The sequence below is a fragment of the Myotis daubentonii genome, chromosome 2 (assembly GCF_963259705.1).
Source record: "Myotis daubentonii chromosome 2, mMyoDau2.1, whole genome shotgun sequence".
In the NCBI taxonomy this organism is placed as follows: domain Eukaryota; kingdom Metazoa; phylum Chordata; class Mammalia; order Chiroptera; family Vespertilionidae; genus Myotis; species Myotis daubentonii.
Window position 1 is genome coordinate 113,875,257 of NC_081841.1, and position 16,708 is coordinate 113,891,964.

The 16,708-nt window shown below is 39.4% G+C and overlaps 1 pseudogene; it reads right to left on the reverse strand.

Annotated features, from left to right (window-relative positions):
• Window positions 1-3,017: 3,017 nt before the first annotated feature.
• Window positions 3,018-3,550, reverse strand: LOC132228238 (large ribosomal subunit protein uL23-like; annotated as a pseudogene).
• Window positions 3,551-16,708: the final 13,158 nt, after the last annotated feature.

The following is a 16,708-nucleotide window of genomic DNA, read 5'->3' on the forward strand; positions in this document are numbered from 1 at the left end:
CTGCACAGCAAAAGAAACCAACAACAAAACAACAAGAAGACCCACTGTGTGGGAAAACATATTTGCCAATGTCATATCTGATAAGGGCCTAATCTCCAAAATTTATAGGGAACTCAAACAACTTAACAAAAGGAAGATAAACAATCCAATCAAAAAATGGGCAAAGGACCTAAATCAGTGGTGGGCAAATTTTTTGACTCGAGGGCCACAATGGGTTCTTAAACTGGACAGGAGGGCTGGAACAAAAGCATGGATGGAGTGTTTGTGTGAACTAATATAAATTCAAAGTAAACATCATTACATAAAAGAGTACGGTCTTTTTTTTTTTTTAGTTTTATTCATTTCAAACGGGCCGGATCCGGCCCGTGGGCCGTAGTTTGCCCACGGCTGACCTAAATAGACACCTTTCAAAGGAGGACATTCAGAAAGCCAAGAGACATATGAAAACATGCTCAAAGTCACTAATCATCCAAGGGATGCAAATCAAAACAACAATGAAGTACCATCTCACACCTGTCAGACTGGCTATCATCAACAAATCAACAAAGGACAAGTGCTGGAGAGGATGTGGAGAAAAAGGAACACTCGTGCACTGCTGGTGGGAATGCAGACTGGTGTAGCCACTATGGAAGACAGTATGGAGTTTCCTCAAAAAACTAAAAATGGAACTCCCATTTGACCCTGTGATCCCACTTCTAGGTATATATCCCAAGAAACCAGAAACACCAATCAGAAAGGATATACGCACCCATATGTTCATAGCAACACAATTCACCATAGCTAAGATCTGGAAACAGCCTAAGTGCCCATCAGTAGATGAATGGATTAGAAAACTGTGGTACATCTACACGATGGAATACTATGCTGCTGTAAAAAAGAAGGAACTCTTACCATTTGCAACGGCATGGATGGAACTGGAGAGCATTATGCTAAGTGAAATAAGCCAGTCAATGAAGGAAAAATACCACATGATCTCCCTCATTCATGGATAATAGAGACCATTATAAACTTATGAACAATAATAGATACAGAGGCAGAGCTGCCTCAAACAGATTGTCAAACTGCAGAGGGTTGGGGGGCAGGAGGGAGGAGGGTAAGAGATCAACCAAAGGACTTGTATGCATGCATATAAGCATAACCAATGGACATAAGACACTGGGGGGTAGGGAAGGCCAGGGGATTGTCAAGGGCGGGGGGGAATGGACACATATGTAATATCCTTTGTAATACTTTAAACAAAAAAACAATTAAAAAAAAGAGCCAAAAAAAAAGAGAGAGAGAAAGAGAAAAGAAATTGCCCAGTCACAACCTCAGTGTCCTCTTACGTGCATTAGACAATGCAGCAGACACATATGAATAGCAAGGAGTTTATAGTCTCTGCCTTGCTGTCTCCTGCTTCTGGCACTGAATCTTTTTTTTTTTTAATCTTTATTGTTGAAACTATTACACAGGTCCTCCTTTTCCCTGCCATTAACTTCTTCTAGCCCACTCCCATCTACCCCCCTCTCCACCCTAGGTCCTCACCACCTCATTGTCTGTGTCCACAGGTTATGCATACAAGTTCATTAGTTGATCTCTTCCTACCAGCCCTCCCCTGCCTTCCCTCTGAGGTTCAACAATCTGTTCATGCTTCTATGACTATCTGGGACTATTTTTGATCATCAGTTTATTTGGTTCATTAGATTCTATATATGAATGAGATCATGTGATACCTATCTTTCTCTGACTGGCTTATGTCTCTCAGCATAATGCACTCTAGGTCCATCCATGCTGTTGAAAATGGTAAGAGTTCTTTGTTTTTTATTGCCTCAGTATTCCATTGTGTAAATGTACCATAATTTTTTTTATCCACTCATCTGCTGATGGGCACTTAGGCTGTTTCCAAGTCTTAGCTATTGTAAGTTGTGCTACTATGAACTTAGGGGTGCATATATTCTTCCTGATGAGTGTTTCAGGGTTCTTAGGATATATTCCTAGAAGTGGGATCACTGGGTCAAATGGCAGTTACATTTTTAATTTTTTGAGGAATCTCCATACTGTTTTCCATAGTGGTTACACCAGTCTGCATTTTTCTCAGCAACCTCCCCAACACTTGTCATTGGTTGATTTGCTGATGATAACCATTATGACAGGTGTGAGGTGATATCTCATTGTCGTTTGGATTTGGATTTCTCAAATGATTAGTGACTTCGAGCATTTTTTTCATATGTCTCTTGGCCATCTGTATATCCACGTTGGAGAAGTTTCAATTTAGTTCCTTTGCCCATTTTTTAATTGGATTGTTTGTCTTTCTTTTTTAGGTTGTATGAGTTCCCTATATATATTGGAGATTAACCCCTATCAGATATATCATTGGCCAACATGTTCTCCCAGTAGTGGGCTGTCTTATTGTTTTGATGGTTTCATTTGCTTTGCAAAAGCTTTTTATTTTACTGTAGTCCTATTAGTTTATTTTCTCCTTAGTTTCCATTGTTCTGGGAGATGTATCCGAAAACATATTGCTACTAGAGATGTCTGAGATTTTGGAGCCTATGGTTTCTTCTAGGACTTTTAAGGTTTCACATCTTACATTTAAGTCTTTTATCCATTTTGAGTTTATTCTTGTGTATGGTGTAAGTTGGTGGTCCAGTTTCTCTCTCTCTCTCTCTCTCTCTCTCTCTCTCTCTCTCTCTCTCTCTCTCTCTCTCTCTCTCTTGCATATATCTGTCCAATTTTCCTGACACCATTTATTGAAGAGACTGTCTCTGCTCCAATGTATGCTCTTGACATACATTAATTGAGTATAGTGGCTTGGGTCAATTTCTGGGTTCTGTTCCATTGATCTATATGCCTGCTCTTGTGCCAGTACCAGGCTGTTTTGAGCACAGTGGCATTGTAGTATAACTTTATACCTGGTATTGTGATCCCTCCAACTTTGTTGCTCTTTCTCAAGATTGCTGCATCTATTTGGGTTCTTTTTTGGTTCCATATTAATTTTTGGAGTGTTTGTTCTAGTTCAGTGAAATCTGCTATTGGTATTTTTTTTTTCAGTGTAAAATTTTTATATTTAGAATTAGGCAGCTGGACTCAGTTTAGATGATTCCAATTTTGTTGGCAACATCCAAAGCATCATAGTCAGGAGCCAGTCGAACATATGCCTTCTTCTCGCCATCAGGCCTGATGAGGGTGTTGACCTTGGCCACGTCGATGTCATAGAGCTTCTTTACAGCCTGTTTGATGTGGTGCTTGTTGGCCTTGACGTCCACAATGAACACCAGCGTATTGTTGTCTTCTATCTTCTTCATGGCTGACTCGGTCGTCAGGGGGAATTTGATGATGGCATAGTGGTCAAGCTTGTTTCTCCTGGGTGCGCTCTTCCGAGGGTATTTAGGCTGCCTCCGGAGCCTTAGTGTCTTTGGCCGTCGGAAAGTGGGTGACGTGCGGATCTTCTTTTTTTTTGTGGCTGTGGACGCCTTTCAACACTGCTTTCTTTGCCTTCAAAGCCTTTGCTTTGGCTTCGGCTTTGGGAGGGGCAGGGGCTTCCTTCTTAGCTTTCGGCGCCATCTTCGTAAAAAGCTGCTATTGGTATTTTATTGGGGATTGCATTGGATCTATAGATGGCTTTGGGTATTATATACATTTTAATTATATTAATTCTACCAATCCATGAACATGGTATATTCTTCCACTTATTAATGTCTTCCTCTATCTCTTTTTTCAACATCCTGTAGTTTTCAGAGTACAGGTCTTTTACCTTCTTGGTTATGTTTATTCCTGAGTATCTTAATTTGTTTGTTGCAATGGTATATGGGTTTTGGGGGGGATTTTTTTTTTTTTTTAGTTTCTCTTTCTGATAGTGTATAAAAATTCTATGGATTTTGGGGTGTTAATTTTGTATGCTACTACGTTTCTGAATTCACTTATTAAAATTAGTAGTCTTTTGATGGAGTTGTTAGTGTTTGCTAGGTACAATATCATGTCATCTGCAAATAGTGAACATTTTACTTCCTCCTTTCCAATTTAGATGCCATTCATTTCTTCTTCTTGTCTGATCACTATGCCCATTGAGTATGATGTTGGCTGTAAGTTTCTCTCTATATTCCAACTTCGTTGAATGTTTTTGGATTTTGTGTTTTGTCAAATGCTTTTTCTGCATCTATTGATATGATCATGTGCTTTTTGCCTTGCAATATGTTTATGTGCTATACATATTTATTGATTTGCGAATATTGTACCAGCCTTCCACACCTGGAATAAATCCCACTTGGTCATGATGTATAATCTTTTTAATGTGTTACTAGCTAGGGTTTGCTAAAATATTGTTGAGGATTTTAGTGTCTATGGTCATCAGGGATATTGGCTTGTAGTTCTCTTCTTTGTCATGTTTTTATCTCATTTTTGAATTAGGGTGATGATGGCATCATAGAAGGAGTTTGGAAGTGTTCCTTTCCTCATGAATTTTTTGTAACAGTTCGAGGAGTAGAGGTGTTGAATATTTGACAATGCTCCCCCATGAATCCGTGTGGACCAGGGATTTTGTTTGCTGGGAGTTTTTTTTTTTTATTCTTATTACAGCTTCAATTTCATTAATAATGACTGGCCTAGTCAGGTATTCTGATTCTTCCTGATTGAGTTTTATAAGGTTGTATTTTTCTAGGAATATGTCCATTTCAACCAGGTTGTCCCATTGTTGGAATATAGTCATTCATAGTATTTTATTACAATCCTTTGTATCTGTGGTGTCAGTTGTTACTTCACTTCTTTAATTTCTGATTTAGTTTATTTGGGTCCTCTTTTTTGTTTACTGGTGATCCTGGCTAGAGGTCCATCGATCTTGTTTATCTTTTTGAAGAAACAGCTTTTGGTTCTATTGATCTTCTGCATCATTTTTTAGTCTCTATGTCATTCATTTCCACTCTGATCTTTATTATTTCCTCCCTCCTACTTACTCTGGGCTTTTAAACCGACAACATCCAGAACCACAGGAAGGCTGGCTGAGTGGAAATTCTACAACTAGAAAAAAAGAGAAAAGCACACTGAGACTCAGAGGAGGTGTGGAAGTAAAGTGCAGAGGTACGGAGGCGCACGTGGAAAGGGCTGGCAAATGAGGAGGTGGTTGTCTTTTTCAATCAGAAGGGAGTCTCAAGCTCCTGACTGCTCTGAACTCCAGTTCCAGGCGAGTCTCTGGAGACCCAGACTAATACAGGAGAAACTGGACTGTCTGGCAGCAGGCAGAACTCAAGGGCGGCTTTCTCTCAGAGGTGCTTGCAGCAATTACCGGAACATTGAGACCCCAGACCTCTTAGGGCAGGACTGAGGATAAGCCAGAGCTGCTTGCTCTGCCCTATTTATCCTCTGAGACCCCGCCCCACCCAAGCTGTGTGCAGAGGCTTTTGCATATGAAAGGCCTGGCCCTTTGCAATCTGAAAATTACCTAACAAACTGCAGCTGGGTCAGAGAGATCCAGAACTTCCAAAAGAAGGCCCAAGGCCCCACAGCAGCTTGCATTGCTTCACAGCTGGGCCTTATCTAGGCACCTCCAAACCCCAAACAAGGATGGGAATATGCAGATCTTTCCATCGCTCCTGCTGGGTTGCCTCAGGAAGTGGCTAACTTAGCACCTCCTTAGAGATCCAAGAGCCTGTGTACCCAGAGGTCAGAGTGGGACCATCAGATTAAAACTCCTCAGATCCATAAGGGACACACTCAGGGGGCAGACTCAGTGAGCACCAAAGCCCCACTGAAGCAAGCCTTGCCCCATAAGGGTGTCTCCAGCACAGAAGTTCTCCCACTGTAGGCACAGCTGATTCTCACAGCCAATTGGCCTGGAGGTTAATTCCTCCCAGTGATACCTAAAACAATCAAGGCTTAACTACAACAAGACTATGCATCCAGCCCACAAAGGGGTGCACCAAGAGTTCCACCTCAGGTAATTGGGGAGGCTGAGCCACTGGGCCCTATAGGACACCTAGCACACAAAGACACTCTATCAACACAGGGACACATAAAAAATGTGGAGACAAAGAAACAGGTCACAAATGACAGAAATGGAGGAAAGCAAACTACTGGATATAGAGTTCAAAACCACACTTATAAGGCTTTTCAAGAATTTTCTAGAAACCACTGATAAATTGAGTGAGTCCCTCAAGAAATCTAGTAAGACCCTCGAGGATATGAAAAAGGACCAACTAGAAATTAAGCATACACTGACTAAAATAAAGAATATTATACAGAGTTCCAAGAGCAGACTAGAGGATTGCAAGAATCAAGTCAAAGTTTTGAAATACGAAGAAGCAAAAAACACCCAACCGGAAAAACAAAAAGAGAAAAGATTCCAAAAATATGAAGATAGTGTAAGGAGCCTCTGGGACACCTTCAAGCGTACCAACATCCGAATTATAAAAGTGCCAGAAGAAGAGAGAGAGCAAGATATTGAAAACCCATTTGAAGAAATAATGTCAGAAAACTTCCCTTACCTGGTGAAAGAAATAGACTTACAAGTCCAGGAAGCACAGAGAACCCCAAACAAAAGGAATCCAAAGAGGACCACACCAAGACACATCATAATTAAAATGCCAAGAGCAAAAGACAAAGAGAGAATCTTAAAAGCAGCAAGAGAAAAACAGGCAGTTACCTACAAGGGAGTACCCATACGACTGTTAGCTGATTTCTCAACAGAAACTTTGCAGGCCAGAAGGGAGTGGCAAGAAATATTCAAAGTGATGAATACCAAGAACCTACAACCAAGATTACTTTACCCAGCAAAGCTATCATTCAGAATTGAAGGTCAGATAAAGAGCTTCACAGATAAGAAAAAGCTAAAGGAGTTCATCACCACCAAACCAGTATTATATGAAATGCTGAAAGGTATCCTTTAAGAAAAGGAAGAAGAAGAAAAAGGTAAAGATACAAATTATGAACAACAAATACACATCTATCAACAAGTGAATCTAAAAATCAAGTGAATAAATAATCTGATGACCAGAACAAACTGGGTAATATAATAGAATCAGGGACATAGAAAGGGAATGGACTGACTATTCTCGGGGCGGAAGGGGTGTGGGGGGTGCGGGAAGAGACTGGACAAAAATCGTACACCTATAGATGAGGACGAGGACGGGGGAGGGTAAGGGCAGAGGGTGGGGTGGAACCGGGTGGAGGGGGGCTATGAGGGGAAAAAAGAGGAACAACTGTAATAATCTTAACAATAAAGATTTAATTTATTTTATTTTTTTTTTAATATATTTTTTATTGATTTTTTACAGAGAGGAAGGGAGAGGGATAGAGAGCTAGAAACATTGATGAGAGAGAAACATCGACCAGCTGCCTCTCGCACACCCCTCACTGGGGATGTGCCTGCAACCAAGGTACATGCCCTTGACCGGAATCAAACCTGGGACCCTTCAGTCTGCAGGCCGACGCTCTATCCACTGAGCCAAACCGGTCAGGGCAAGATTTAATTTAAAAAAAAAGAAAAGATGCTCCATATCATGTCATCAGGGAAATGCAAATTAAAACAAGATACTAATACACACCTATTAGAATGGTGAAAATCAAGAACTTATTACAAATGCTGGCAGGAAAGCAAAATGGTACATCCATTTTTGGAAGACAGTTTTTCAGTTTCTCACAAAACCAAACATACTCTTACCATGCAATCCAACAATTGCACTCCTTGGTTTTTACCCAAAGGAGTTGAGAACTGATACTCGCTTAAAAACTTGCAATAGCTTAATTCATACTGCCAAAACTTGAAAGCAACCAAGATGTCCTTCAGTAAGGAAATAGAAAAATAAACTGTGGCACATCCCGACAATAGAATATTATTCAATGATGAAACGAAATGAGCTATCAAGCCATGAAAAGATGGGGAGGAACTTAAAATGCATATTACTAAGTGAAAGAAGCTTATGTGAAAAGGCTACATACTGTATGATTCCAAATATATGACATTCTGAGAAACTATGGAAACTAAGCAATCTGTTGTTGCCAAGGATTGAGGGTAAAGGAGGAAGGATGAATAGGCAGAGCACAGGATTTTTATGGAAGTAAAAACACCGTGTGTGATACCATAATGATGGATATATGTCATTATACATTTGTATAAACCCACAGAATCTACAACACTGAATAAACAAATGAACTATGGGTGATTATAATGTGTCAAGGTAGGTAACAAGTGTACCACTCAGGTGATGGATTTTGGATAATGGGCGACTATGCATGTGTGAGAGGAATTCTCTGTAACCTCAATTTTGCTGAACCTAAAACTGCTCTTAAAAAATAAATTAAAAAAAAAAGATGTAGAGTTAAATAGTTTATTGCTGATTTTTATTGGGTTTTTTTGTTTTGTTTTGTTTTTCTTTTTGAGCTTTGCCTGTTGTGCTATGAACTTCCCTCCCAGGATTGCTTTTGCTGTGTCCCATAGATTTAGGGGTGTAGTGTGTTCATTTTCATTTGTTTCCAGTAATCAAAATTCGTTTGATTTCTTTCTTGATCTCATTGGTAACCCATTCATTGTTTAATAACAAGTTATTAGCCTCCATGTGTTTTAATGTTATTGGGTGTTTTTACTGTAGTTGATTTCTAATTTCATACCACTTTTATCTGAGAAGGTGCTTGATATGATTTCAATCCTCTTGAACTTGTGGAGACTTGTTTTGTGTGCTAGCATGTGGTCTATCTTTGTCAGTGATCCATGTGTACTTCAGAAGAATGTATATTCCACTGCATTGGGGTGAAATGTTCTATATGAACATGTTTCTATTAGATTCATCAGATCCATTGTGTCATTTAGAGTCTCTGTTTCCTTGTTAAGTTTTTGTCTGGAAGATCTGTCCAGTGAAGTCAGAGGGGTTTTAGAGTCCCCTACTATGACTGTATTATAAATCTATTTGTTAAAGTCCTATAGAAGTTTCTTTTATATATTTAGTGGACCTATATTGGGTGCATATATGTTTACCAGGGTTATATCCTCTTGTTGAATCAAAACCCTTTAGTATTATGTAGTGACCTTTGTTATCACTTGTAATGGCCTTCATTTTAAAGTCTATTTTGTCGAGCTGAGTATTGCTACTCCAAATTTTTTTCTTTTCCATTTTCCCATTCCTTCACTTTCATCCTGTGTGTGTCTTTTGTTTTGAGGTTGGTCTATTGTAGACAGCATATAGTTGGGTCATGTTTTTGTATCCATTCAGCTACCCTACACCTTTTGATTGGATCATTTAATCCATTATTTTTAGAGTTATCATTGAGAGGAACTTATTTATAGCCATCTTAATTCTGAATGGCTAGGTTTCTTTCTGTTTTTTTCTTCTCAGCAATCCCTTACAGCAATCCCTTTAGCATTTCTTGTAATGCTGGCTTGGGGGTGATAAACTCCTTTAGCCTTTTTTTGTCTGGGAAGCTCTTCATTTGACCATCTATTTTGAATAATAGCCTTGCTGGATATAGTAATCTTGGTCTCATATCCTTGCTTTCCATTACCTTGAGTACTTCATGCCATTGCCATCTGGCCTGTAGAGTTTCTGATGAGACATCAGGTGTCAGCCTTATGGGAACTCCTTTGTAGGTAACAGTTTTCTTTTCTCTTGCTGCCTTTAAGATTCTCTCTTTGTCTTTAATTTTTGGCATTTTAATTATGATGTGTCCAGGCATGGGTCTGTTTAGATTCTTCTTGTTTGGGGTTCTCTGTGCCTCCTGCATTTGTGTGACTTTTTCCTTTACCAGGTTATGGAAGTTTTCTGCCATTATTTCTTCAAACATTTTCTCTATTCCTTTCTCCCTTTCTGCCTCTTCTGGCACACCTGCTATTCTAATACCAGGTGTATCAGTTAATAATGTGGATTTTTTAAAAATAGATGGGAGTTACACATATGTTGATATATATGCGATTTGATATGTATGCTATTTTGTTGTATTGACAGCAAGATTCAAAACTTCATATGTCAAATTTGCTGAAGGTGTTAACATCATAGATATTTTTACTTAGAAATGTCAAAATTTGTGCCAAAAAAAGAGCATTTGCAGGAAGTTATAATTTATTACTTTATTTTTAAGAAAAAGTTATTGTATACTTTGGAAAGCTTATGGTGAACATGCTCCATCTCAAGATATTTGTGAACACTGGTTTAATTGCTTTAAAAATGATTATTTCGATGTGAAAGACAAAGAATGTCCAGGCCAATCGAAAAAGTTTGAAGACCAACAATTACAAGCATTATTTGGATGAAGATGCATGTCAAACTCAAACACAACTTGCAGAAAGATTAAACGTTGCTCAGCAAACACTTTCTGATTGTTTACAAGCAATGGGAAAGTGCCGGGGTCCAGCCCCAGCAGTCCAGGGGTTCCCAAAGGTGTGGACAGAGTCAGCGAAGAATGATTTACACGGAGATAGCGTTCAGATAATCAGCATAGCTCTCTTTAGTCTCCGTGGATCTTCCTGTGCCTGGCTGAGGCCACAGAGAAAGATCCCAAGGCAAGTTGAGCCTTTATTTTATAGTCAGAGGTAAACAAGGTAGTGGTTACCAAAGTTACACTGTTCTTGTGAGTTTCACTTGTTTACACTGTTCTTGTGAGTTTCACTTGTTTTTGTTCTTGTTCTTGCTGCACTTCCCTCAGCCTATTAGCTTCCCAGATAAGATCTAGGGAGCATCATAAGGTCAAGCCTAATTATGCTTAAAAGGACTATGCCCTCTAAGCTGGGACTTGTTTGTGACTTTGCCAACAGGTCAGTCCGAGGCTTAACCCTGTATCGGCTCCCCACAGGAAAGATTTTAAAGGAAGGAAAACAGGTGCCACATCAACTGAACAAAAGACAAATGGAAACCGAAAAGTCATCAGTAAAATGTTGCTTCAACGACACGAAAGAAAGTCTTTTTGCATCGAATTGTGACTGGCGATGAAAAGTGAATTTATTTTTAGAATCCCAAATGCACAAAATCATGGGTTGACCCAGGAAACCATCAACATCAACTGCAAGGCCAAATTGGTTCAGAAAGAAGACAATGCTCTGTGTTTGGTGGGATCAGGAAGGTGTGGTGTATTATGACCTTCTAAAACCAGGTGAAACCGTTAATGCTGATCACTACTGACAACAAATAATCAATTTGAACCATGCTTTGATCATGAAATGACCAAAATGTGCCAGAAGACATGGCAAAGTAATTTTGTTTCATGATGATGCACCATCACACACTTCAAAACCAGTTAAAGACACGTTACAAGATCGTGCCTGGGAAGTATTAACCCACCTGCCATATTCACCAGACCTTGCTCCAGATTACCACTTGTTCCTATCGATGGCACACACACTTTATTTTTTTTAATATATTTTATTGATTTTTTACAGAGAGGAAGGGAGAGAGATAGAGAGTTAGAAACATCGATGAGAGAGAAACATCGATCAGCTGCCTCCTGCACATCTCCTACTGGGGATGTGCCCGCAACCCAGGTACATGCCCTTGACCGAAATCGAACCTGGGACCCTTTAGTCCGCAGGCCGATGCTCTATCCACTGAGCCAAACCGGTTTCGGCAGCACACACACTTTCTGAGCAGCACTTCAAAACATAGGAAGAAGTGGAAAATTGGGCCTCTGAATGGTTTGCCTCAAAAAAAACAAAAGTTCTATTGGGAGGGTATCCACAAATTACCTGAAAGATGGGGAAAATGTGTAGCTAGCGATGGACATTACTTTGAATAAACCACTTTTGATGTTTCTCTTGAAATTATAGTGTTTTCTTTGATTACAAAATCCGCCATTATTAACTGATACACCTAGTATTTTTACGTTTCACAAGTCCCACTGCTCCCTTAAGCTGCCCTTCTGTTTTTTAATTGCTTTTTCCTTTTGGTTCTCTGATTGATATTTTCAACTCTATCTTCTAATTCACTGATTCGATCCTCAGCTACCCCCAATCTGCTGTGTTTTCCTTCCAATGTGTTCTTTGTGTTATGTCATTCTTTATCTCAGACTGTTTTTTTTTTCATAGTTACTATATCTTTTTTCATACTGTTGATCATTTTTACCATCATTACTCTGAACTCTGTTTTAGATAAATTTCTTATCTCTGCTCCATTTATCTCTTCTGGATAATTCTCTAGTTCTTTCATTTCGGGGTTGTTTCTTTGTCTCCTCATTTTGGCTTTCTGCTTGGGTTTGTTACTATGTATTAGGTAGATCCTCTACACCTCTCAATCTTTTGCAGGACAGTGTTAAAGGCTGTTTCTGACTAAGTAGATCAGGAATCAATTCAAAGCCTCCAGAAACTGCCTCTGCCTGCAGACTGATAGAATTCTGACTTGAATTGTCCCCCAGGCCATTGTCCTCAGGTGTGGGAAGAGTTTTTTTTTCCCAACAGGGTGGGGCAGTTGTCTCTGCCTTGAGGCTAATTGTTATTTTTAATCTCTTAAGTGGCCTCAGGGCAATTCGTTTTCCAATAGGGTGTGTCAACTGTCTTCCCCACAGGTAAGGCAAATATCCATGTGGGAAAGATGTCCTCTACTGGGAGAGTGAATGATTCAGCCCAGGAAACTTGGGCTATCTGCCTGCTGAGCTCTATCCCCTGAGTCCCCAGTCCTGCCTTCTATTCTCACAGCTCCAGTCCATTTCACCCTCCTTCTGGGAGAGCACAAGATGGGTGGCTCCAGAGGGAATTTTGTGCATTGGCCCTTTAAGAGGGTGCCTGAATTTTCAGCTGTTACTCTCTGGCAGACAGCACCCACTGCTTTTCACAGTCAGATGTTATTTGGGTACTTTCCTCAGTTTTGGTGCTCTCTGTTGGGGGAGCCCAGCTTGGAGATTATCCCAGAGCTCTCAGTGGCAACCCCCCCACAGCTGAGATATCTCTCCAGGAATACAGTTGCTCTGTGGGTGCCTGGCCAGCCCTTTCACACCTCTCCCCTCCCACCAGTCCCTAAGCAGTCTCCATTTTCAATCCTCGGGTGTCAGGGTTCTCTCCTGGGAGTTTTCCATTGATTATTCAGGAAGTTTTTCTGTATTTTAGTTGTAATATCAGTTTGTTCCTGGGAGCCTATCTGTGAAGCATCCACTTACTCTGCCACCATTTTTAATCTCCTCTGGTTCTTAATTATTTTTAATTTAACTCATTTTTATTTAGCATGATATTCCCAAGATCCATCCATGTTGTAACAAATGGCTGTATTTCATCTTATCTTATGGCTGAGTAGTATTCCATTGTGTATATATACCACATCTTCTTTATCCAATCATTTACCAAAGGACACTTTGATGTTTCCATGTCTTGGCCACCCTGAGTAATGCTGTAATGAACATAGGGACACATACAGCTATACAAATAAATGTTTCCAGTTTTGGAGTTAGATACCCAGAAGAGTGATTTGCTGGGTCATATGGTAACTCCATTTTTAATTTTTTGAGGAACTTTCATACTGTTCTCCATAGTGGCTGTACCAGTGTACATTCCTATCAGCAGTGTATGAGGGTTTCTTTTTCTCCACAACCGCTCCAACACTTATTGTTGTAGAGGGCACCTGGAAGAGCACTTGAGCGAGACCAGCGGTGTCGGCAAGCCATGTCCTGGAAACATACCTTGCCAAAAGGCAAGAATGTTGTCAGTCCTGACCTTTTGCTCAGGCGCCAGGGAGTGGGTGTAATTATCTAAGTCCAGCCAGGCACCGGGGGGGAATGCAATTATCAGGTTCCAGTCAGGCCTGAGGATTACGAGAAGCCATGAGAATGAAGAACTGCAGCTTGATCTTTAAGCATGATTTCACATAATTTCCTTTGTCTTAAACTCTAGTAAAACTTCCTGGTATCATGCTGTATATAATAAACGCACTGCACTAACTCTGGGTCACTGTCTCTCCATCCAAGAACATTGTCCCACCTGGTCTCAGCTTTCCCTACTGTCTCTGTGTCTGTCTCTTTCTTTTTCTCAATCTCCAGTCGCCCCTACTCAGGACTCGTTCACTTTCTAGCTGTGCCAGTCGCGGCTGGAGAAGCCCCATAAGTTATCTTGTTGATAATAGCCATTCTCACAGGGATGAGTTTTTGATTTGTACTTCACTGATAGCTAGTGAAGTTGAACATCTTTTCATAAATTTGTTGGCCATTTGTATCTGTTCTTAGGAGAAGTATCTGTTCAGGTACTCTGCCCATTTTTGGCTCATTTTTAAATTGGATTGTTTGTTTGTTTGGTGTTAAGTTGTATGAGTGTTTTATATACTTTGGATATTAACTGCTGTCAGGGCTATTGTTTGCAAATATCATTCAGTTGATTGCCTTTTTATTTTGTTGGTGGCTTCTTTTGCTATGCAGAAGCTTTTTAGGTTGATATAGTCCCATTCATTTATTTTTGCTCTTGAGGTCAAATGCATAAAGTCCTCTCTAAAGCCAAGGTCCATAAGTATAGTACCTATGTTTTCTTATATGTATTTTATTCTTTCAGTCTTATATTTTGGTCTTTGATTCCTTTTGAGTTTATTTTTGTGTATGGTGACTAGTTTTATTCTTTTGCATGTGACTTTCCAGTTATTCAATCACCATTTTTTGAAGAGGCTTTCTTTTTTTCCATTGTATGTTTTTGGTTCCTTTGTGGAGAATGATTTGCCCATATTCATGTAGGTTTATTTCTGGGCTCTCAATTCTGTTCCATTGGTCTGCATGTTGTTTTTTTTTGCCAATACCATGCTTTATAGTATAATTGGAAATCAGGTATGGTGATCCCTCTGGCTTTGTTCTTTTTTTCTTAGGATTGCTTTGGCTATTTGGGGTCTTTTGTTGTTCTGTACAAATCTGATGATTTTTTGTTCCATTGGAATTTTGATGGGGATTGTATTAAATCTACAAATTGCTTTGTTCATTTTAACTATGTTGATTCTTTCAATACACAGAATATTTTCCCATTTTTTGTGTCTTCCCTAATTTATTTTAATAATGTCTTGTAGTTTCAGTGTATAGGTCCTTCAAAGCCTTTGTTAAATTTGTTCCTAGGTAGAAAATTTTCCTTATTTTTTAACTGAAAAGATATATCTTTTCTCAGAACATATGTGGCTCTTTGATCTTACATTATTTGAGTTATTACAATATTTCACATTTACTTTTCCAAGTAGAGTATTTGAAGAACAACACCTTTTTAATGTAGAACTGCTATTGATTTTCTATTAATTGTACAGTAAATCCATCCAACAATGCTTTCATTATGTACTCATTGAATGGTGGAATTCATGAATGCTTTACAAAGTATCTTTTCCTCTAAAATATTGACAATGTATATATTGTTACATTAAAGACTTGTACTTCCTTTTCAAGTTTATTTTGGAGGATTTGAATTTAAATTCATACCACTGGATGGTTGGGGCATATCTTGTGGGTACAATAACTCTTGGGGCTTTGGTTTTACTGTCCCTGCTATGATAGCCTGAGTTGCATTGACAGTCACCTACCATCTACCTTCATCACACACACACACACACACGTTATTACTGTACACATTTATTGGTCAGAGAGAGGTAGTATTTTTTGTGGGAGTATTTAGAGGTATACTTTGATACTACCCAGACAATGATCACTGTTGGATATTGGTCCTTTCTCTGCCCTCAGCTCTTTCTATAGGACTGTCTGTCTTTTGATGTAGCACTGGAAGCAGGTTTCCCTGACTCCCACACTGCCACTGATTATTGCTGGAGCCTCTCCCCTACCTCTCTTTGGTGGAGGAATTCATTGGGATTCCTAGAGGCCAAAAGTAGAAAAATTTTTCTATTGTTCCAACTTGCGACATGAAAAACAATTTCTCCCCAGGAAGCGTTGTGAAGCATAGTTACATTTTACTGTCGACTTATAGAGTAGTTCAGGCATATAATAGCCATATTATGCTAGGTGTATCGGTTAATAATGCAGATTTTGTAATCAAAGAAAACACGATAATTTCAAGAGAAACATCAGAAGTGCTTTATTCAAAGTAATATCCATCGCTAGTTACACATTTTCCCCATCTTTCAGGTAATTTGTGGATACCATCGCAATAGAACTTTTGTTGTTTTGAGGCAAACCATTCAGAGACCCAATTTTCCACTTCTTCCTATGTTTTGAAGTGCTGCTCAGAAAGTGTGTGTGCCATCGATAGGAACAAGTGGTAATCTGGAGCAAGGTCTGGTGAATACAGTGGATGGGTTAATACTTCCCAGGCACGATCTTGTAACGTGTCTTTAACTGGTTTTGAAGTGTGTGATGGTGCATCATCATGAAACAAAATTACTTTGCCATGTCTTCTGGCACATTTTGGTCATTTCACGATCAAAGCATGGTTCAAATTGATTATTTGTTGTCAGTAGTGATCAGCATTAACGGTTTCACCTGGTTTTAGAAGGTCATAATACACCACACCTTCCTGATCCCACCAAACACAGAGCATTGTCTTCTTTCTGAACCAATGTGGCCTTGCAGTCAATGTTGATGGTTGACCTGGATCAACCCATGATTTTGTGCATTTGGGATTCTAAAAATAAATCCACTTTTCATCGCCAGTCACAATTTGATGCAAAAAAGACTTTCTCTCGTGTCGTTGAAGCAACATTTTACTGATGACTTTTCGGTTTTCCATTTGTCTTTTGTTCAGTTGATGTGGCATCCATTTTCTTTCCTTTAAAATATTTCCCATTGCTTGTAAACAATCGGAAAGTGTTTGCTGAGCAATGTTTAATCTTTCTGCAAGTTGTTTTTGAGTTTGACATGCATCTTCATC